A 23618-nucleotide genomic window follows, 5' to 3' on the forward strand; every position below is an offset into this window, starting at 1 on the left:
GTGAAAGAATACAACTAGACAGTAACAAGTGCTAAATGGTGTATTTCACAAGAACTTGAGCCTGCACGTCCCCAGGAACTACACCTTTGCAACACGGTTCTCAAGCCTCTATATAGTTACCTTTTCCCTTCCAGATTAATGCTCATTTTAGGACACCTCAGCTTTGGCTACTGTTAGCTCTAAACTATTTATTTTCAGAGGCTGACTTTCACATCATGTAATAAATTGCTGGGATATGTGGTGCATGCAGAGAACTGTTGGGTGCATTTCAACTAGAAAAACAAACTGGAACAATCTTTCTAAATAGACATTTATTTTCTTGAAAAAAAAAAAAAGCGGTAGAAAATTTTATGCTTTTTTTCACATAACTTCACAGAGAGAAAAAAATCAAAATGTTAACACCCTCTCTTTATTTCTACGTTTTCTATTATTTAACTCATTTCTTGTAGAAGTTTGCTAAAATTCAGCATTTTCACAATTATTTTAGGTTTAAAACCCTTAAAAATGGTTCTGAATCTGGAGCTTGGCTAAGTCAGAAATGAAATACAACTTTTCCCATTGCTTCCTCCTGATGCTAAGGACTTTTCCTATTACTCTAATGTAATCTTCTGGTTTTGTGAGGTATCCTCCAGATTGACTCAACTCCAGAGACCCCCATCTGCTGTCACAGCAGTGGTGGTTCCTGCCACAACGCTAACAGTGCTCCTACATGTTCTAAGTGCTTTGCAGTATAAATGGGCAGCAATGCTGTTTCTGTGCTTGGTCTCTCTGGAGTAACTCAAAAATAAACCAGCACACATCAAACAAACTCTACGTGTTCAATCTTGGATTGTTTGCCATCTGGAGCAGTTTCCTTAGGGCTGGAGAATCTTTTTCCTGAGGACTGCACCCCCACCAGACTGCTGGAGCATGCTTGTCTCTTTCTCTCTCCTACCCAAAAGCTTCCTTTCATACATTATGATTCAGTTATAAGCTCTGTTATTATTTTCTGTTCCCATTGTTGATCAGAATACAGCCCCCTGTTAAGACTTGTTGTCCTTTAACAGTCCTTGCATAGATAACAGACACTTCAGTGTGCAGTGGATCCCATCCATGTTAATGCTCGGAACAGCAGAGCAGGTTTGCAGCAACTGTCTTCGTCATCCTCATTTATCCTGCCCTGGTTTGATTTGCAGTTTTGGAGTGTATGAATCATTTTCTTTTTGCAGGAAACTAAAGCAGAAGCTGTCTACTTCAGGTGCACACTGGTTGTGCTTCAGCCCCTAGCAGGGACAAAAGTGGTCCTTAGAAGACATTTAAACTGCATGCATTCAGGCTGTCCAGCCAATCAAACTAAATATAATCTAAGATAAAATGCCAAACCGCCTGCACTCTAGATGTAGAGCTCTCACAGCCAGTCGCATTGTTGTACCAAGCTGCTCTTCCTATGCCTAATTGCTTGCTAATGTAGACAAAGGCAGAGGCACATAAAGGTACAGAAATTCATATCATCAGCTTCCTAAAATCAATGACTTTGTAAGTTTCTGAGAACATTTAAACTCCTGGCTTATGTCTCTAGACAGCTAGCGCTATACAGATGGCATAGTGTATTGCATCTACGTAGTCAAATCTGTTAGATGCCTTCATTTGGTGTTATGATAATTAATGGATTTTTATGTGATAAAAAGATGGGGTGAAGAGAGAGATCATCTATCAATATTCCACCTATTGGGAGCTGTGATTAAGTCCTTGAAGCTTTGAGATGTGGTAAGGCTGCAGAGCAGTTTAGGATAACAAGTGAAGACTATTATCATGTCCAATTACTCTCGAAAGGAAATTAAGAGAGGCAGAATATAATTACTTGAACTGGAATGTAGCCAGAGTGTTGGGGTGATCATTTGCTATATGATCATTAATGACTGTGGTAGATAACTGTGGATTTAATGCCACGAGGTAAATATTCACTCTCACCAAGGAGTATGCTCATTAAGAAAAATATGGATGCAGTCATAAAAGAATGTTAATTGAATCCTGTGTATGGGTGAGCATTCATCTTCCAAAACCAAGTATCAGCAGTAACATCACTCAAATGCACAGAAATGCTGCATAACATCTAATGGGAGTAGGGAATCAAAGGCCTCTGTATTATATATGTATATATATTTATATATTTGGTTCTGACGTAGAACATCAGATGATGGTATCTGTACTTAGCTCAGCCTGCCCTCTTGGATGCTGTAGAAGTAAACACACAGGGAGGCAAGGAAAACTGCTAAGCAGTATGAATTTAAGGAACGACTTGCCAGAAATTCTGGATATGAAAAGAAGCTTTTGAGGTTTCATGGAAGACAGACTGTTTAACAAATGATGTACAATCTTGTCTTCTGCACTTCTGTCCTGAAAGTAGTACAAAGATTTTGTTTTTCAGTAGTGTCTTTCATGCATTTAGGTTGCCCTTCAACTAAGCTTCCTAGTTCTCCCAAACAAAGCATAAACAATATATGATAATTGCTTTACCTTTTGCTGCAATGCAGCAGAGACATAACCACATTATCAATAGAGGTGTGAAAAAAATCAGCGCTTGAGGACTTTTAAAATACTTTGCTAGAGACAGAGAGTTGGCTGAATCAGTGACTACAGTGGCCAGTGCCTTTGCTTCAGAGCTCATCTGAAGAAGGACACATCTAGCTGCTCAGCACCTCTTACTTCACATAATGTGCAGGCTCAGTCAGAACTGTCCCTCGCTGAAACCTGAGTGCTGCAGCTGTAGATGCCTCTAGGAGAAAGAGATTTGAGGAGGTACCTCTGAGTGCTTACCAGCTGCAGAGGAAGATCCTGGAATGATGTCTCTTGGGTCAAAACTGAAACCTAACATCCACTAATGTAATTTATCGCTAGTTTCTTTCCTTTGGTAGGACTGAAGTTCCTCAAAATGTTTTTGCTCTTGCCAATAATTCACAAGGATGTCTTGATAGACTGGGAAAAACTTCAAATCCAGCTCCTTGATAAAGACCGGGATACTTAAAATGCATGAGGCTTCATCCAGAACTTGCTTAAGTCCATAGCACAGTGTCTTCAACAAATGGAGGCAGGTGAGGCTTTGATTCAAACTGATAAGCTTTCAGGAAGGTTCAACCAAACCCACAGAAAACAGTAAAGAGATTTGTGAATGAGGCCAGGGGAGCGATGGAAATAGCAGTCTCTTCTGTTACTGCCTTCAGGAAGTCCCACAAGCCCTTCTCCGCTTCTGGAAGAGCTCGAGGTAAGAGACCCGCTTGATTTGAATCAAAAGAATCTTGTTAAAAACCTTCAAGCCTCTGAGAGAGCTGCTTATATTAGCATGGTTATTTAGTCTGGAAAAAGGACTTCATTGCAGTCATCCTTGGGAGGCCCAGAGTGCCAGCTGCAACTCCTGAGAAAGGAAATTCCAGCCAGCACAGAGAGCGCTCCTGTTTCCACCGCCCCACTCATGGACAGGGCTTCTGGAGGCTTCCAGACCCCCCTCTTTCTGACCGTTTTTTTCACAGAGCAAAAAGGCAGATAAATGTGTCTGTTCCAAAGGAAAGGACGGAATCTGCCTTCCAAGGCAGCACTGCCAACTTTAAGGATCTGTCTGGCAGAAGGTGACCAAAAGAAACCAGATCTGGAACTGACAAAAAGACTGTAAGGTCAGCCCTATTTCCACACATCATGTGTAACAGGGGAAGAGGAGGAATAAATCCCATCGTGTCTGTGTCTTAAATAGTTGAGAACCTCTGCATGGTTGGAAAAGTGAAGTCTGTGGGGCAGTGCATCAACTTTTGTGTCATTCTCTTACTTGTGGATGTGTAAGGGCAGCTAACAGCGCTTAACCTAGCCTAACACTGCTGCTATTGATAAACAGGAAAACATTCATTAAACACATAACTCTGAGGAGAGATCTCTTAACTCATCAAACTGAGTGCATCAAAGTGGAATCCTTTATGGCATTATTACATGGAGGGTACATTTTTTGCCTTTTTAACTGAAACTGTCACAGGTCAGTCCCTCGGGTGCCTTGTAACAGTGGTGGTCATCCCACAGCTTGTGAGGGATTTTATTGACCACTAGGTATTTCACACCGCCACCTGGAATGAAGAGGAACTTTATTCTAGCAGAAACATACAGGATAGAGAGAGCAAACATGGGAGCTGGAACATGCTGCCTTCTACAGGAAAAAAATAAAATAGTGTGAATCCACTGCTCTAAGGTAGCTGCTCCATGGATCATCTCTCATGTTTTGTGGTGTAGGACGCTGGGCACAGGCAGCTGACATGCAGACACTTGGTCCAGGCTGAGGCTCCTGAGGCTGTGCTGGGAAGAGGTCCTACCCCAGGTGGCTGGGGATGAGCGAATGGGTCAGGCAGAATGACAGGGAGCAACAGCTCCAAGGGTTGAGGACACGGTGTAAGGATATGAGTTTACAAGAAGTAGAAGGTGAAGCATGGCCTGGAGCAGGTAGGATGGCTAGAAGAATCTGAAATGTCATTGCAGTTCCCAAATTTCCTGGTCAGAGCACCTGGGAGGATTAAGAAGAAAGGAGGAGGCATCTGAATTTGTTTACGTGTGAACTTATTGAAACTTGCTCTTTCCATATCCTTCTAGGAGCTTATCAAAGGCTTGTTCCTTCTTCTTTGAGCTTCCAATGTGCTCTGGTTTACTTCCACTGTTACAGCTGAGTACTCGTACTAAGGACTTGGAACAAAGCCACAGCCTAGCCTTTATTTCTAGCCTCACAGTATAGATCCATAAAGTAAACCCTTGGATGGCATAGTAATATTCAAGAATACCTTAGCTCGAATAAACTTTTATGGCAAAACTATAACCCTTTCCGTGCAAGTCAAATGAAATTCATCTGATTTATATCTTTTGTTATTATCATTATGGACCACACTGAGAGTTACCAGGTTCCTCTGTTTCCTGACAAATAAATCAACATGTGTGTAGAAGATACCAAGAGGCAATTCAGCAGAAGCAATGGTGCACTGTCCAAAACTCTCCTGGCACTGGAAAACTCTTTGGCTGCCCCAAAGTGTGGTCTCTGTAGGGATAGCGCCTGCTCCCCGGTGCCAGTGCTGGCATTAATGCAGCATCATACTTTGCCCAGTGCTGTTCCCTACGAAGTGCAACGTGTGCTGGTGCTGCCTGTCTGCTGGGCCACCCCACGGCTGCTGCTGGGATCTTCTCATGGTGTTGCTCACAAGTGGGAGCAAGATCAAGAGCTGTGGGCTGCCCCGGGTTGCGGCCCCCTGGGACTTCTCCGCTGCCTGCTGAAGCCCGTGGCAAAACAAAAGGAAAATCAAATAGGAGGTAACATTTAAGTTTGGTTTTAAAATTAAGATGCAAATCTGCTACACAAATACCCTACAGCAGGCAATTCCAAAGAGAACACGTTTCATTTTGTATCGGCTTAAATTTCTTAAACTAACTTCACTGACATTTGTCTTGTGCCGGTTAATTTACTTATGTCTGCTTCACCATTATCATGCTAAGCACAGATAAAGTTCTCCACACAAAGGTTTATGCTAGCATGACAAATCTTGCACTGTAACAAAAATGTTTTTGTATCAAACTTGCCCTGTGCGTCAGCAGCAGCCAGCACTGTGCATGGCTCTTTGTTCCTGGTGGAAGTGGTGAAGTGGCGTTTGCCACGTCCCGGGCAGCCTGCGAGGAGAACCAGAACAGCCCTTCAGCCAAGGAGGACGTAGCACAGATATGGACAGCCGAGGGAAGGGGTGGAGGATGCAATCAACCTGAGGCAATTTTCAGCTGACGCTATCTGCTTTTTACCTTAAAACATTAATCTATAATATTTTGATTTAATCTTTTGAATATGGTTGTTGGAAATATGGATGCATTTCAATACCCTTTGAAATTCTTAACAATTTTAGGAGCAGAAGGATAAGAAGACCATAGGAAATTAATCTATATATGCATATATTCAAAATTATCCTTTTCTAATCAGTTCTAAACCCTTGTTTCTTTCAAAAGCTGGAGGAAAAAAAAAAAACTGTGTTGAGTACTTTGAGGAAGGTATCAGTTCTCAGTCTTGCTCACCAGTCCTCCCACACCCCAAACGACGCCTTTACTTGGAAAGCTATATATCTCACTTACGAAAACAAAGCTTTCAAGTCTCAGTTTCTGATATACCCTTTCATCCATAGTATCACAGTTCCTATCAGCTCTTACGATTGCTTCTGCCTCTCACAACAGACATAGGGATAAAAATCAGCATGTTCTACTTTCCCTTCCTAAGCCATTAAGAATACACATAAACAGAACAATAGCATCAAATAGCTGGGAGATTTTTTTTCCTTTCCATTGTATTAACCACGAGCCAGTTTGGCAGTAGTAACAGCCAGCTCCACATCAGTGACTGTGGTCTGTGAGGACAAGGATCATGCTCCCACCTCTGGGATGGAGAAATGGCAATGCAGAGGAAAGCTCCCACTGGCTTAGTGACAGAGGGGACGGGTGGCCGAGCTAGGCAGAGCCAGGCCTCCCCAGCTCCTGCCGGGCCACAGCAATTTATTTTACCTTTCTTGAGCTGCCCTTTCTCATGCGTGGCAACCATCTCAGTGTGTCCCTTGGGGCTCCTGGGTTCTCCCCAGTCCTGCTTGCCTGCAGTCTGTCTTCTCTCTGAATACATTTCAAGAACCTTTGTTACAAAGTAGGGAAGTGCAACCAACACAGCCTACAAGAGCTCTTTCCCAAGAAGAAAGCAAGAGGGCTGCGCTCTTCAAACATCTTAACAGGGTTAAAATTATGGTGATTGCACTTGCAGGCAGGCAAATAATCATTTAGTATGCTATTTTACCTGCAAGGTCATGGACTCTGCAATGATTAATGGGTAGGTTTATTTTCTACATTTCTTTTTAAAGCTTTGGTCCGATAGGGCTCTTCTGAATTTCTGGAAGATTAACCATTTGCAGTTACCCAGCTGCTACTGCAGCCTCTTTCATATTAAACAAGCAAACAAAATGAAACAAACCCCCCCAAACAAAAGCCTTTCTGTTTAGTCTTTCACATATTATGCTACATGCTAAACCATCCTGATATATACTGTCAGTCCCCATGCACTAGATTACATTCATTACCCAACTTTGCTCCAATCTTGACCAAAAGGAGCAAAAGGACAGCACACCAAAAATAAACTGCATCATCTTGGTCTTCCAGATAACCTTCTGCTCTTCCTAGTTACAGTCCTAGATGCTTACATTGACGTGACTTTGCCTCCCAGCTGATGATGAGTGAATTACATTGCTGGTAATGTTCACAATGATTTGTTCCTCTCAGTTTTCTGCACAGTTACAGTGTTATTTAAGTTTTCTGAAAACATTTAACATCAGAATACTTCATTTTCAGTATTTAAAACTCAGGAAGGTAACTACAGGAGCAGATCACTGACTTCAGAAGCATATTCCTTTCTCGGGAGGTGCTGGGTGTTTTAATAGCTAACCAAATCGCTGGGAGGGAGTCACCAGAACCACTGGTTTCTTTAAATGCTGCCAGGCATCGAGGTTCATCTCCAGCTGCCTTTGTAATTTTGGCCTAACTCCTCACTCGTTACTCAGAGTACCTCCAGTTGTGGAAACTGCCAGCTTTGTTCACCACAGTGTTACAGCAGTATAAACTCCGAGCAGGCTCTATGTGGTGGTGTCTGATAAGAGAAGTTATTTTGTGATTTCAAGATAGTTGTATTTCTTTCCTCCACTGACAGCTTTCACATCAGCATTAAGATGATCCTACAAATTCTTCTACAGCATTTTTAGGAAACAAATATAGTTTGGAAAACAGCTGACTCAATCTTTTTCATCTAATAAAACCAATACTGTTGCTTTAAAAAAAAATGAAATTAGGGTTTTCAAACAAAAACCTTAATTTCCAAAGACATACTTTTTACTACTGCATGTCTATCACATTTTACTTCATTTCACTGAAAAATATTTTATCAAAAAGTTGTGATACAGCTTTCACAGAAGCACTATTTACTTTTGTGCTAAGCTGAAATGTTGAGAAATGGTAGTGAGGAAGAATGTCTTGAAAACTTTAGGCTGCCTTCGTGGAGATCTGGTGTCCTTGGGATAGTACAGAAAAAAGGAAAATCCCCCAAACAAGACTCTCATTCTCTAGTTTCATTCTGGCCAGTGCTCACATAAGGACATCATTTTCTGGTCAGAAGAAGGTTTTACTATCTCTATATCAGAGACAGACCTTTTCTCATTGTATTTATTTTCCTCCTCTTTATTTTTGACCAGCATTTCTGATGCTCCCATTGTGTGTTACAATCACAAAGACATGCAGCTATCACCCCTCTGGTTTATCCATGTGTATTCCACAATCAAAAGTTTTCATCTAAGAAAGATGAGTGTAATATGACCTTGTAGTGCCCTGTAGTGCCCTTGTAGTGCCCTACAGCAAGAGAAATCCCACTTCACGCTGTCACAGTTTGCATTCTGGAATGCATTCTTCAGCATCCAGCCATGCATGAAGCCTTCTGTACATCTACGTCATGAAGTGGTGCCTCCCTGAACTTTATGGAAATGTTTTCTGGAGTGCTTGTGGTATGCGAAATGTGCTCTCTGCAGACAGCAACGGTGGCCTCTGCTCTGCAGGGCTGTGGTTAAAAAACAACTCTAACAGGGAGTTGGGGAGCAATGAGCACATGAGGTTGTAAGGTGATGCTTGGGTATGTCCTGATAAAATACTGATGGGATCCATTGGAAATCAATTTTAGTCCCCATATCAGTGCTAGAATTAAGCTAACTTTGAGCACATCTGAAATATTTGACTGTGTAAAGCTTTACTTGTTTGCAAGAGAGCGCCACAAAAATGAAACGCCCCACACAACTCCATTGCTGAGGTTGCTGTGGTCTATGACAACTTCCACACACTAGTTCTCATCCACCTTTATGATAATTTCTAGCTCTCCTTCCCATCGTACTGCCTGTACCACTGCAGGACAGTGGTTTGCTGTGCCCTATATCCCTAACAATGCAAAGAGACCTGTTAAAATGCTTTTGTAGCTGCGTGGAAGTGCCACTAGGTAGTGGCTGAGGTATGCTATAACCCTGAATTACTTCTGAAATTAAAATGAAAGGAACTATGGTTAAAAAGATTAAGACAGTCTCTGTGAGTCCAGCCATGCCCCTCTCCAAGTTTTCTCTGTTAAAGAGAAGGCAATGTGGCGTTCGTTTTTTTTCTGCTCAGGACACAGTGTTCTCTGTTCAAGGGTGTGATCTGGAAACTGCATTTACAAACTTTTGCTGGCAGCTTAGGAAAATATAACAGCATATTTACATTTCCTCAGGGCAGGTCCTAACTTCGCACTTGGGCAGGTGAGTTTTGGAAATTTTGGACAAAAGTGCTGAGGACTGCCGGGATCCATTTTTACAGAGAGTATGCTGAACTTCTCTTCAAGTGAGATTATGTCATTAAATCTTTACAAAAGATTGAACTATTATTACACTGCATGTTTTTTTTTTTTTTTTTTTTTTTTTTCCCCAGAATGAAGAACTGAAGGGGTTTAATGAAATGTTTTTTTTTTTTTTTTTTCCTCAAAGTCTTTTTTCTTTCAACATTTTACCTGTTTAACAGGGTATATAACCTGCATAACTAAGGGTCTGATTCACAGACCATGGACTTGGTGAAAACATTTTTGTAGAACACAGGGAGAGGTCTGACCCATGTCCAGGGGAGAAGCCCCACAGCCACCCTTGCACGCAATGCTCATCACCCTTAGGTACCACCCAGCAGGTAACTTTAACAGGTTTTGTGAGTGGGTCTTTTGTTTTCTGCATTTCTGTGGTATGCGACTGAGTTGTATTCTATAAATATCAAACAGACCTGTGGTCAGGCTGCTCTGACTGCAGTGTGTGCAATGGAAAAACAGAAAAGGGATGTTTGAAACTTACAATTTTCATCACTTTGCTTTCTGCACGTTGAACTCACAACATTTTAATATCTGTGCCTATCTTTGGAGGCAGCTGCCGTGCTCTTTGGCTGTGGCACTCACAGATACAGACACACTGCTCTGCCAGCATCAAGCTCTGCTTTTGTCCACTGCTCATTTCCCCTCAGGTAACTTTTGCATGTAAATACATATTGCTCCCTGTGCTGTAAAACTGGAGGAGTACACACTAGTCAAAAATGGGGAAAATAGCCTGCCAATAGGAACTGGGCTTTTCAGAAATATGATTTAAGAGGTCTTGACTGGAAATCAATTAGAGTCCATCATGGAATATTTGAACTTCAAGCCATTTTAATACGAAGCTGAGACAGGAGAAAACACCATCAGAGCCCTTTAAGACTGAAAGATGCAGTGTTTTTACAAGGAGATAGAAGCAGCCTTTCCAAGGGCAGAATGGCACTCCCCCAGACTTTGGCACAGACTAAACACTCTGAAGTTAATCAGACTTCTCTTTCTCTTTTCATTCTTCTTTTTTTCTAGAAACAGTACCCATGCCATGCAAGATCTAGTTGGTTTGTGTAAGCAGAAAAAATAAATTTAGCATTTCTAATAATAGTTTCATCCTCTATCCTGCATATGTCCTAACACAAGGAACATCAACAGTACTGTCATTTGCTCTCTCATCTATGTTGCCTTTCCATATGCAATTGCAGTTGTAGTGTTTGATAAAAACTCAATCTGTGCATCACCTAAAAAGGCTTCCACCAAAGACCTAGTCATGTCAGCCACAGCTTTGGCCTCCTAGCTCATTCTCATTCCCCTGTTGACTGTATAAAGCTGATCTGGCAGCACGGCTTGCTGTACATTTTAATACAGTCATCAAGTGCAGTACATGATCATTGCGTAATTAAGAGACAAAGAAACAGGAGTTGTATTGCAAGTCACCACATGACTACTCAATGGTTATTTGAAGCCATTTGTTGTGTAATTGGTTGGAACTCTCTTAGAGATTTTTGAAGCATTTCAGAGGTGTTTTAAAGGGGATTACTTAAAAAGATTAGTGGTTAGAAATTAATAAATGCAATGATTTAGGGGCCTTTTTTTTAAAAAAAAAAAAAAAGAAAAAAAAAAAGAAGAGCAATTCATTTTAACAGTTAATCACTGCTACTCATTTTTTAAGGAAGGCCATAACATATTTTACGGAGGTGCTGAAACAATACCCCTGTGTCAGACTCTCTCCTGTTACCCACTTGTGGAGAGATAAAGTGAAAAGTAATTCTTCCATTCCAGGGCTTGCTCTCTCTTCCATGCTTTACTGCCAACTATTTTTCCTTATGGTTTAATATTCTGATTCACTTAATGTGGACTCATCCTCAAGGTCCAAATCCTTCAAGTGGTTTGTAGGACATGTGATGAAACAGAGTACAGGTAACAATATATCACATCCCACATCCACTGACTAAAGAGTACAAATCATACCCAATATTAGGGTTTGCAGGGGGCTGATACCAGGCTGCAATCCAAAGGAAGAAGCAACACATGGCACAGTTTTACCATGAAACTTGAAATGATCAATGTTTATAGCCTAGTTTAAAAAAAATAAAAAAATAAAAAAATAAAAAAATAAAAAAATAAAAAAGATAAAAAAGATAAAAAAGATAAAAAAGATAAAAAAGATAAAAAAGATAAAAAAGATAAAAAAGATAAAAAAGATAAAAAAGATAAGGCCAGTTGGGGAAGTAAACATCTGGTGGAAGAGAAGTGCAAGAATAGGAAAGACAGTTTTAGCTGGCATCAGATTACACCTGGAGAGCAGAGAAACTAAATTTAATGAGCAAGGGGAAGTTTGCAATAATACAGCTTAACAGTGTGGTTAAGCAACATAAAAAACCTCTGAAATCAGCCACAGATACAGATATTTAATGCCTCATGTCCCAGGAGCTGACTCAACAATAGCACAGTAATATTTCAACTTACATTTTACAACATATTTCCCTTGCCAATGCGCTTAGGAAAATCTATATATAATTAGATATAATAATTAGGAGCATGGTAATATATTATGGGATGAGTGGAATGTCTTGCAGTAAAGAGACACTTATTGCTTGTTGAATTTTTCTTAAGTAAACTGCATCTCTTTCAGAGATTGCCACATCAAATTTGATTACTACTTTTTCCAATCTTATTTGTTTGGACTGATTACTATTTGTCTGGGCTATTCATCCAGATGAAGAAGTCAGCAGAAATTGTTCTCTTGACATGTTTAGTACAGACCACACCACCTCCAACTTCATTATCTTGTGCTGGCCACACTACAGCTGCCAACAGAGGTGCTGCACCTGAGGACAAAGAGTACTGCTCTGCTGCTGAGGTTCAGCTGCCTCTTTTCTCAAGCACAACTGTGAAGACCTTTAAAAAAGCAATAGCAGAGGAACTGTCTGTGCTTATTGAGAGGTGACCAGTATGATCAGCAGGTTTAATTCTAGCCACTGTGGTTAGGTCTTCCAGGTTTTCCAAGCTGCCACAGAAACTCATACGAAGATTTAGAAGAAAAAAAAAGTCAGAAATCTTGGAAAGGCAGTAGTGTTCAGAGGACAAAGTTTAATCCTCATTAGGTGGTGTAATGTTGAACATGATTTGCTGTACTGCAGCTTTGTTAGTCAGCTAACAGCTTGAGTTTACAACTGTGCTCACACACAGTTCACGTTTTTATTTAAGAAATCCCAATAAAGGTAACAAGCCTCGTGCTACAGCTACAGCTTGAAAAGTAACTGAGTTAAAGCTTAGTTTCTTTATATGGCACTTAAATTTTGATAGTTGTTTTTTTTTTCCTCCTCCTTTTATCGGTCTTTTGAACACTTCACTTGGTACAAAGAATAGAAATAAGCTGAATCACCCATTCCAAACCCTAAATGCAGGACTGGACAGTCTAAACTGAACTATGAATATTGAAAGAGCAGGCTTCATGTACCCTGAGCTCAAACAAAGCCCGTTTCCTCCCCTTCTACCTGAATTTGGGAGCATCTGTGTAGAGGCACTGGAAGAGAAGATTTGAACTACATTGCAGAATTTTGGCTATAATTTTTACCTTTTCTAGACAAGAGCTTCTTACCCCCTGTATATCACAGACCTCCCGCTTTTACTGTGAAACAATGAAAATGATGCCATAAAATTCAAGTGGTACAAGTACCCTGAGCCTCGCCTCGGCCCTGCACCAAGCGCAGTTCAGGTAGCGACGGCATTGTCCTGCGGGGGGGCCAGAAATGGCTTTGCTGCAGGCGTAACCACTCAGCCAAGCTAGGCTTCTCATTTTTCACCCTGGATAAGCTACGCAACGTGATTAAATTAGATCTCTTACATTGTTCACTGACTTCTGGTAAATTACACCTCTGATTTCTGGTCCAATGAAAAGGTGCTAATTACCTTTTTAAGTGCTCGTTTAATGTTCTGCTGTGACATAAAGCATGAGCGCAGCCGACTGCATGCCCGAACCTTCCAGAGGTTTCTCCCTGGCTGCTCGCTCTCCTCAGCCTCTTTCATTTTTCCTCTGCTCCTTTCCTCTGTCCCTCCAAGGCACCTGCTGTGTGCCGCTCCTGCAGCTGAATAAATCCACTGTGTTTTTGCCGCAGCTCGCTCTGTTTTAACCCATTAAAAAAAAAAAATAAAAAAATCAGCATTCTGCCTGGGTCTTATTGCCCAGCTTGTCTCTTAGCTGGAGAGTTGCAGACCTCAGACTGCAAATGGCTTCCCTTCCTTTCCCCCTCAGTCAGTGATGTCTCTGAGGAATGTTTCTCCCAGGCCTTACACAACCTGCACCTCGCTGTGGTCCTGTGACCAGTGTGCAGGCAGGGCTGTCCCCACCACCACCGCACTGCGCACAGGCACTTCAGGCTGTCAGGGGCCGCTGTGGTCCTGGAAAGTTCTTCCCTCACTCGCAGCACACAGGCCCAGGCTCCTACACATCTCCAAAGCCGGGGGGGAACCTGGCTGCTCCTAGTCCTGGGATGCAGACATCCCTGCCCTCAGGCTTCTCCTCACTACAGTCCTGGTGCCCTGAACCTCAGGCTGGAGTCCCAGTGACTCCAGCCTCAGCTAAGCCATGTCACAACGGTGGCTGCTCCTTGGCCCTCTGCCACCACAGATGGGGACCCTGCAGTAGTCTTGTGGAGGGCTTTAGGCAGCCTCTTTTAATAAATGCACCAAGGCCTTCTGGCCTGTGCTGTTCAACCCAGGCCTCACTTTGTTGCTACTTCTGACTTTGAGCAATTTAAGGCTGGCAAAATCATTTCTGTTGTCTCCAACTCTCTCAGAGCCATATAGGCCTGCCAATGAACTTGGAGCCATACTAGAGACGGACCAGACTGAGGCTGTTTTACACAAGGTTTTCTCCGCTCTAATTTAACTATTGTTAAGTCTCTTTCATCTTAGCTTACTTTGTTCACTATCAGTCACGACCCAGCATGGACTCTTGTATTTCTGCTCCTGGCCAGCCTGCCCAGCACAAGGTGTGTACATTCAGGGCACAGCCATAGAGGAAGGTCACTCTGGGCCTGTGCGCTGATCTACTTCTGATGGATTTCTCTTTAAAAGTACAACAGCTTATTTTTTGCTGTTACTTCCAAAGAAGATTAAATATGTCCTAATTTGAACTTGAAGAATTATTTTGCTTTCACTGCAATATCCAGATACACTATATAAAACCCAGGGTTGTGAATTTGTTGTGTGAGAAATGGGTTGCTCCCATATCCATCCCTCAGAATCCTGGTGCCACAGGTTTTATTCTCTCATTACTGGTCAATATGGGCAATCCCCTGTGCAGCAGTGAAACTCAAGATGGACAGACAGACAGACAAGACACACATCAGAGTTTTCAAGCATCAGTTAACTTGTTTAACTGTGATTTACTTCCTTACAATGCCAGGAGAATGTAAGGACACCCAAGGACCGAAGTGAAAGACATTTTCTGGAGCAGCACTTCTCCTTTCCAACCTCTTTTGATATGTCTGTATTCAAGAGTACAACAATGCTGACCTTTCTGTGATCAAAGCTTATCCATAATAATCTTCAGAATTTAGTCTTTACCAAAACTTTATACCTTCCTTTGTAGATTTGATCTCTCTTCACAGTTCTTGCATATGCAATATTAAGCATACATCTATGTCAAGACTGGAGAGGTCTATCCAGATATTAAGACAGTTTACTTCTTAGGAATAATTTTTCTCACTAAAAATGTATTCCTACCATTCAAATAGAGTCATTCGGTTTAAAGGAATACAGTGAAGGTAAGTCAGTCTTTCAGAGCAGTAATTATTTTCCTCCTAAGAAACTGTGAGGGTTAAATTGTTAACACACAAGATTTTTGAAAAATAAATATGATATATATTAATGGCCCATTCCTTTCCCCAGTGACACATTTGGTTTTAGCTTTTTATCTCCTTTTAAAAAATTTATTATTTATTATTGAAGAAACAATCAAACTTTTTTTTTTTTTTTCCTTCCACTGACATCAGTACAATTGCATTGGGCCTTTATAAAGGAGAATTAATTAAGGACACTGATTCATGATTGAATTGGATTCAGCTCTGGTGGCTAAAAAGGTTACTGCTGAGGTGATAACCTCAGCTCTTCTGAATCTGACAGGAGTCACGAACCAGAGACCCCTCCTGCTGCAGCTCACAGCCCAGCATGTTAACATAAATTGAAATCAATGCCTGTTGAAGTTAATACACCATGCTGTCAACTGCAATGGCCCAAGAGCAAGCTATCTGTTCTGCACCCCTGCTACAGCAACTTCTGCCTGAGGGGTGGGATGGGCATTACTGAACAGTAGCTTTTAAAGTGGTCCAGAGCCCAGCAGTCCCAGTCTGCAAATTCCCTTCTGTGTTTTACCAACTATCTACAATGTGAAAGGCTGGATATTAAATACCACACCAAGTACTCATTTGTGTTCTATTTCTGCATCCACTAAGCTTGGCTAACACAATGAGTCTGGTTGATTTCAGGAGTAGTTTTGTGTAGGTTTGTAGCTCTGCAAAACCATAGAATAAATTCTGTAAAATGTTACTTTGAAATAAGCCAGGCAAAAGATACTCTGCTCAGCTCGCATCACTGTTCCCTGTACAATAAGTATTTTACGCTTGATTTTAACCCAGAGGTGGGAAAAGAGCCAAGAATGAGTTCCCAAGGTATTAAAAACCTTGCTGAATTGGAGTGTTATACTAGAAAAACAGTGCAAATGCAGATGTGAATTCAATGGATCTTTGAGGGAACTTTTGCAATCCTATTCTCATTTCTACAGCTGCTGGTGATTAAAGTCTAGATCATTGTAGCTACTGCCAATAAAAGAAAAGCCTAAACTTAAGTAGTGTCTCCAACAGAGGCAAAATTGAAAACAAGGTGCTAGAGTCTGGTTGTTAACACCTTAGACAAAGACCAGAAGTACAGCTGAAGAAGTTTTTTTCAAGCGAAGAAGAGATTTTCATCACAGAGGAACATAAAAAAAAAAAGTACAGTTCAATGTCAGTCAAAGTTAATTCTGAATTTGTGCAAAGTACACTGAAATAGGTTCTGGAGATTGGCTTGAAAGAAAGCAGCATGTCATTACGTTCTTCAAATGTTTCTATTTTTGTTTAAAATTCATTTTAAATATCTTGATAATGAAGCAGAAAAGAGACATCCAAAATAAAGTAGATAGTTTATATATTTTTGAAGGAGAGCAGAGACAGGGACCTTTTTTTCAACTACTTTTGCCTGATCTGTACACAAAAAGTAGAAAATTACTGCAAGTTGTGGCAATTTGCCATTAATTCCAGTTTATGACAGCTTTATATTATGATACCTTCACAGCTATTTATTTTCTCAACTGAATTGGGTCCAGAAATCTACACAGGAGATTTCACCTGATATCTGTGGACTACATTTGATTTTACATCAGCCACACAGTCATTTCAATAACAACATGCAATGACAATAAATAAATAAATAAATAAAAATTACAAAGTCTTTATAATCAGGCATCACAAAACATTTATACTGATTACCAAGATGTAACTAAGAAGCTATATTCCAAAAAAAGCAAAAAGCCAAAGCCAAGAAGCCAAAACCCCCAGAGCAGGGAACTCTTTCCTTCTTTATGGCAAGTATGAAGTTTGTAGAAAAAAGCAGATACTCCGCAGGCTTAGCAAGAGAATCAGAACCATGTACTTGAGTTCATCTTTGTGCTGTCAGATAGGATCAGAGAAGCTCTTGTTCCAGATGCATTTTATTTCTGATAAATTAAGACTGCTGCTGTTTCTTTTTCCCCATCACCTAAATTGGGGAGCTAACACATACTTCTAGAGCTACTAATTCTAAGGCTTCTGGATGTAAATCACCACTATTCTGGACCAGGGAGCATTCCTTCATTGCTAGACAAAAGCCCTATAGGATCTGGTGCTTGTACAGAGCACCAGGCTACAGAGCCAGAACCAACTCCTCAATGTCACAGCCTACACTCAACTGTTAAGAAGCCAAGAAGGATGGCTGATTTATACCAGCTGAAGAGCTGACCCAGAAGCTGGAGTAAATGGGCTTGATCTGGCAGTTCCCAACATCCTCACTCTCTGGCAGTATTAACGATCAATTAGGAGGCACTTTGTTTCCATACTGCAGCAGCAATAGCTTTAGCCCTCCCTTGAAAGGGCACTAAAGGGCAGAGGGCAATAACAGAGCAGAAAGATGACAAAATAAAGTGGGGAGAAACCAGGAACTTTTAGGAACTTAACTGCAAATCTTGTAACAAAATGCGGTTGGACAGAAGGGACTTGGTTTCAGATGTAAAGTCAGCTAAATAGGTGAAAGAGTTCTCTTTAAACTGTCATCATTAATTTAAGCCAAACTTAATTAAAAAAATAAACTGAAACAGCTGGATGTAGGAAGTGGCTGACTGACCTCAGTGCTGGGGCCGTTTTCCTTTTCTCCTTTTAAACCATTGTTCATCAGCTTCCACTTAAAGCAAACCAGAACCATCAGACTAACCACAATCAAAACCATAGGGCTTGCTTGCATTTAATATTTTTCTCTGTATTGTGACATCCATTAAAAGAAAGAAAGGAGTATCATCTGAAAATCCCTCCTGCACATTCACAGAGTGCCACACTACACTACCTGAATGTGAGAACCAGTGAAATATTTAAAGTCCATAAAGCATCTTATATTCCAAAGGATCCTTAAATATGTTTGTTGTAACATTGGGAAAACTCAATTTCTGCTCCTAATCCCATGTGGACTTCTGAATAAAAGCAGAAACATTGCTTCATTCCTGCTTCTTTCCCTAGCCATCCTTCTTCAGGATGAGATAAATATTAAATTCCTTGGGGCGGGTAACATCTTACCATGTGTTTTCAGAGCTTTTACCCTTGCATTTCTACCTGGTATATCCATACAACAACTTAGGACTATGTTTATAACTGAAAAGCAGCCTCCTCCAGCTGCAGATGGAAATCAGTACACAATACCTCTGAAGGGTAATTAAACAGCATCATGCAAAGCACCTACTTTACCTGAGGTAAGGCAAATAGTGGACGTTTGATAAGCCTGTCACAAAAACTTTATTGTCTTCATGTCACTTCTACTAGCCCAGTCCAATGGCGAGTTTGTTCCTGCACAGCTATTACAGCGGTGCTACCTCAGGAAGGAAGGCCTACTTATGGTTCACCTACTATTGATTTTCTGCTATAGGATGTCCAACAGAACATCTGTTTCTATTTGAAACTCCTACAGTCTTCTTGCGACTCATCAATTCTGCAGTAGGAGGAGATTACTAACATACAGCTCACTCCTATACACTTCAAGTACAGATCAAGTGATAGTTTCTGAGAGAAGTTACTCCACAAGTGATCAATTGCCCCTCTGAAGGAAAACAGAAAAAAAAAGTTTATCATTTTTTTTCTTAGCTGGTAGTCATCTGTGCCCTAAATCACATCCTCAGTGGGTCTTACTAATATGTCTGAAGCTAACAATATGCTTCGGACCCTTATTTCAAGAGTCTGTAAGGCTTATATAATAATAATCATTGTACCTTTGCACGGCTTGTTATAGCTTAGCTGGATCAGGCATTGGAAGGTAAGGAGCCATTATGTTTTACCAGACAGAAAACAAAATTTAAGCTGAAATAAAGGCCATGCAGGTAGTATATACAGGAGGAAAAATACCCCATGCAAAGAGCAAGATGGACTACTGTAATTTTTTTAAGGTAAAGGGAAACATTGGACTCAGCCTCCACAGTAACAAACTTTTGGTTACATCATAGTTCCCTTTGCAGAGGGGAACACTTGCATATAATGACATACACAGATTACAGCTTTTTTTTCTTTCTCTTTTTCTTTTTCTTTTTCTTTTTTTTTTTTTCTCCCAGCATCACAGTGACATATTGCCAAGCTTTTGAAATTTCTAGAGATTATTCAAAACAAACTTCCCAATTTGCAAAACTTTGATTGTATTTCAGAGTGTTTCCTTTTGTTCAGTTACCATGTCTAGCTTCCCAGCACCACTGTAGCAAAGCAGAAGGCATTTCTGGCAGTTTTGTATGAGTTCTTCATTCCTTTAAAATTAGTCCAGTTAATGCATCTTTCTCAGTGACACTTGCTCTCCCAGCCCACTGTCATGACCCACCAGAGTTGTCTATTGGCTTTGAAAAATCTCCCATCATATCTGGATCATTTCACACATTGAAAAGCACCTCCTATCAATTCATCATTAAAAAAAAGTCATCAGACTCAAACCCTTGATAGTTCTATCTGTAGAAAGGAAATGGTGCTCTGCCCTTCCACAGTGATATGCCCCCAGCTGCTTACATCAGTGCTTTTACAGGACTCAAGCCATCCCATTTTGTTCTGCTCTGGCTGACTCCCAGAAGACCAGCCATAGCTGTGGTGGCTGCACTCAGAAACACGCAGACATGGCAGTGCATCACGGGGATGGGAACAGCAGCTTGTGCTTTAAAGGGTAGAGCATCTTCATTGCAGCAGCTGGGAGCATCCCACTGTGCACTGAGAGACCACGTCCCTAGCAGAGCTGTGGCACTGAATCACCACTGCAAAAGTCCCAGAGCTCCTACTCCCTCAGAGGCAGGGCGCTGAGGGGCTGGGACGCATGTCTTCAGCAACCTTGGTCTTGCCTGGCCCTTGCTGCAGGGAGCCAGGGAACCACGAGATTACTGGCATAAGCTGCCTTCCCAGGCTATGCAGCACTTCATGCGGTTGGAGCAATGGTAGAAAAAAACAACTCGGATTTTTTTCTTTGAGATCATTGTCCCAGTAAATCACTATATTCTGAAGAATAAACAGATTTCCCCAGCAAGAAGCAATTCATTTGTGTTACTCTGACCTATTAAAATGCCAAAATTTATGTGGAATTTACTCTGCGGTGATACGTTTTAGCAATGGAGCAGTTTCCATTACAGCTAGTGTTTTTCCAATTATAACTATAAATAAAAATTAACCTTCATCTTGATTCAAAATAGAGCCCACAGATTACCAGTGGCACAGGTGATGCAATGCAGAGAAACAAATGCAGCAGCATCTGCATCATCACATGGACTTACAACTTGTGGGTTAATTATTGAATTCTTTGAATGAAAATGGCTGCCCCACTACATGGTAACTTCCAAAACATTAAAAAGAAGCGAGGCAGCTTCTCATTAGATTACAGTGGACAGGCTGCCTGAGTCAACAACGAAATTTTATTAGGGATGCCCAAGTATAAAAACAAGAGCTTTTCATTTTGATATTGTCTACTTTACACTGTATTGATTTCCTTCTATTGATTTTTAATAAAAAAGTGTAAGTGTTTTTCCAAATGGTGTAAATTAATTGTTATTGCACCACAGAAAACAGAAGACTGCACCACAGTAATTAACATTTCCTGGCACAGAATCTAAGCGAGCTTGCTGCTGAAATGGGCTTTAAAGCATATTTTGACTGTACCACAAACACTAGCATATGTCTGTGAGGCTGTGATGTGGCAGGCATGGCAATCACTTTAACAACTTGGATACAAGCAGATGCCCTCCAGGGTCCACAAGGCCCTGTGTCCATAAACTGAAGGATGATCAGGCCACCAGCCCTCCTCAGACAATCTTTCCACAGCTGTTTGGGGGCAGCAATGTGGATTAAAGCTGGAGTGTAGCTGCCTGAGAGACTACTGCCGCTGAATTGAGAAGCCCAGCCACCACGTCTTCCAGCTACCTTCAGGTCTTGGTATCCACTCATCATCTTTTGTCATATATGAGTTGCTCTCTTTAGAGCAACAGCCCCTCTTCACTGCTTGGCACAAAGTCAGGTCCTCATGCTTGCCTGGAGCACTGTAATGGAATAAGGAGCTTGGTTCTACCAAACAGAAGGAGGGAGAAGAGCCTGTCCTGCAGGTATCTCCCATGTCATCGGGAACACGGAAACTGAAGACAAGCTCCTCTTGTTCTCCTTGAGGCACCTTTAGAGGGCTTAAGCAAACTTTGGTAGTACCTAGTGAACGGAGCTCTCTCCTACGGGATTACAGTTTAAGAACAAAGGGAAAAAGGCACCTTTTTTTCTATGTAGTCAGTGAGGAAATTAAGGCACAGGTAACTGAAAAGATCCATTAGCAGCTGGGAGGTGAATCCTGTCATGTTAGCATCTGCAACTGCAGTGCACTCCCTTCTTTTGAGACCATTCAAGTTATACTCTAATTACAGGTTGTATGTTACAAAAAAGGAAGTTCTCTTTCAAGATTCTAATTAAATAACAGTGATAATTCAATTAGTAAAAAAACTCCATACACTCCCCTCCCAACCAAACTGTCTTCTTCTGTAGTAAGTTAACATCTAACTTAGAACAAGAAAATAACATTCTGACATGGAAAAATATCCTCAGATAAAACATAAACATCACTAGAAAACTAACTGTGTAGCTAGAAGTGACAGGGTATGTCTGTTTCCTTGACAGGAAACACACTAAGAACAGAGAATTTTGCTCAGAACAATGCTGACCGCTGTAACCACCCAGGTCTTCATACTCACAGCTAAAGCAACAGCTAACTCTCATCCAGTAATTGAGATGATGTAGAATCTCAGGCATCTAATTTATACCTATTTTCCTAAGTACCTGTGACAGAGAAGCTTAAACTATGATTAACTCCTTGTTTGATAGATTTCAGGTGAAGACCCTACATCTTACTGGAAACTGAGAGACATTTTGCAATCAGACCAAAGACTGTCATAATTGTGTCCTTTTATAATTGGAAGCGGTATAAAGTTGCAATCTGATAGTAATTAATGTTTTGCTCAGAGAGGCAGGATTAACATTACCAGGTAAATTTGGCTGCTCACCTGTTTTTCCTAACAGTGTAAAAAAAAAAAAAAAGAAATCAAGTTATTTCTGTCTTCTCTGCACCACTCTTGTACAGAGTAAAAGTCCCCTCTTCTCCATGTAAGGTTCTTGCTGTGGCATACAAATCAGACAGTATTTATGCTACGGTACATAACAGTCAAGAAGTGCCAATCTTTTTGCAAGAACACCATTCTGGTTCAAGTACCTGGAGCAGAATTCAGCTCTGGTGTGTCCTTAAGGCTCCTTTTTGAGGTTTCTCTTGAAAATGTTTCAAAAATTTTGGACCTCTGAAATTTTAGATATTAGTATCAAAAGAACGTTCCCTGGCAGGATGGTACCATGCTATATACTTTTCCTATAGTTAAATATTATTTTTTGGTATGTAAAGGGCAGTTATTAGGTAATAATACATGTATTCCCAAGGAGTGCAGATATCCTGTTGATTATTTAGAGAGGACCCCAAATTAAATACTTGGATTCCCAAACCTTGAAGTTTAGGGAAGATTTAGTAATAAAGAGAAAAAAAAATATTCCATCAAACTAATCTTTATATTAATGAGATTAGTTAAAATAAAAAATGTATTATTTTTGAGTATGTTTTTTCCACACCTTGCCACTGAGTGAAAGCATAAGATATGAAAAGTATTCAATATGTGATCAGCTGGTACAAATTAAAGGAGTTGTGCTATATTCTGTCAGCCGTGAATCTGACATTCAGGTTTTTGTCTCTGTTTTCCTATAGCTATATTTGATATCAGGAGCAAGAGTCCAGATCTGCAAAATTCTGAGCAGCCCAACCCTTACTGGAACCAGTAGAAACATGAGATGAGCAAGACTTCTTTTGAACAGGTTTAGCAGAGATCATCTGTCACAAAAGTGACATAAAGTATTAAAAAGCACGTGAGCAAGATGAGACCTATATGGAGAGAGAAAAGCTGGGAGGTTCTAACTCCGCTTGGTAGAGCGTACTGCATGACTGCTACTTGCTTTAAAGTTTAGAACATTGTATCCCAATGGGCTGGTATGAAATGTATCTCTACTGTTAAGTGGATTAAGACATTATGGTGTTAGTCATGCAGATAAAGTTTTGTTACCATAATGGTGATCTGTAGGAGAAAGAATGTCTGCCTGCAGAGGAGATAAGACATTAAAACGGCTCTGCTCCTGTACTTCTGTAATTCAGTGGTCAGGATCTATTTCCACTGCTGAGAAGTTCAGGTCCAACAAAATCCTCTCACAGTCTTAGCTAGTGACTTCATGACGGGTTCTGGCAAAGCCTTTTGCTTGAGATAGGATATGAATTGAAACAATCGGGTAAAGAAAAACATTGAGTCAGAATTCAATAGAAGTGCAAATTTGAAAGTCTC

General features: G+C 40.8%; 1 long non-coding RNA gene across 3 annotated transcripts; it reads right to left on the reverse strand.

Annotated features, from left to right (window-relative positions):
• Positions 1-409: 409 nt before the first annotated feature.
• LOC311440020 lies at positions 410-21965 on the reverse strand. 3 transcript variants are annotated; one of them, XR_014695160.1, is made up of 4 exons: positions 7215-7399; positions 6535-6636; positions 5571-5661; positions 410-5260 (listed from the first exon to the last, which is right to left on the reverse strand). It is a non-coding gene; the product is annotated as an uncharacterized lncRNA (long non-coding RNA). The 3 variants fall into 3 exon arrangements; XR_014695159.1 differs by lacking the exon at positions 7215-7399 and adding an exon at positions 21942-21965 and having other exon boundaries at positions 410-5661; XR_014695161.1 differs by having other exon boundaries at positions 410-5661.
• Between the last annotated feature and the right edge of the window lie 1653 nt (positions 21966-23618).

This window comes from Aythya ferina, assembly GCF_964211825.1.
Source record: "Aythya ferina genome assembly, chromosome: 7".
In the NCBI taxonomy this organism is placed as follows: Eukaryota; Metazoa; Chordata; class Aves; order Anseriformes; family Anatidae; genus Aythya; species Aythya ferina.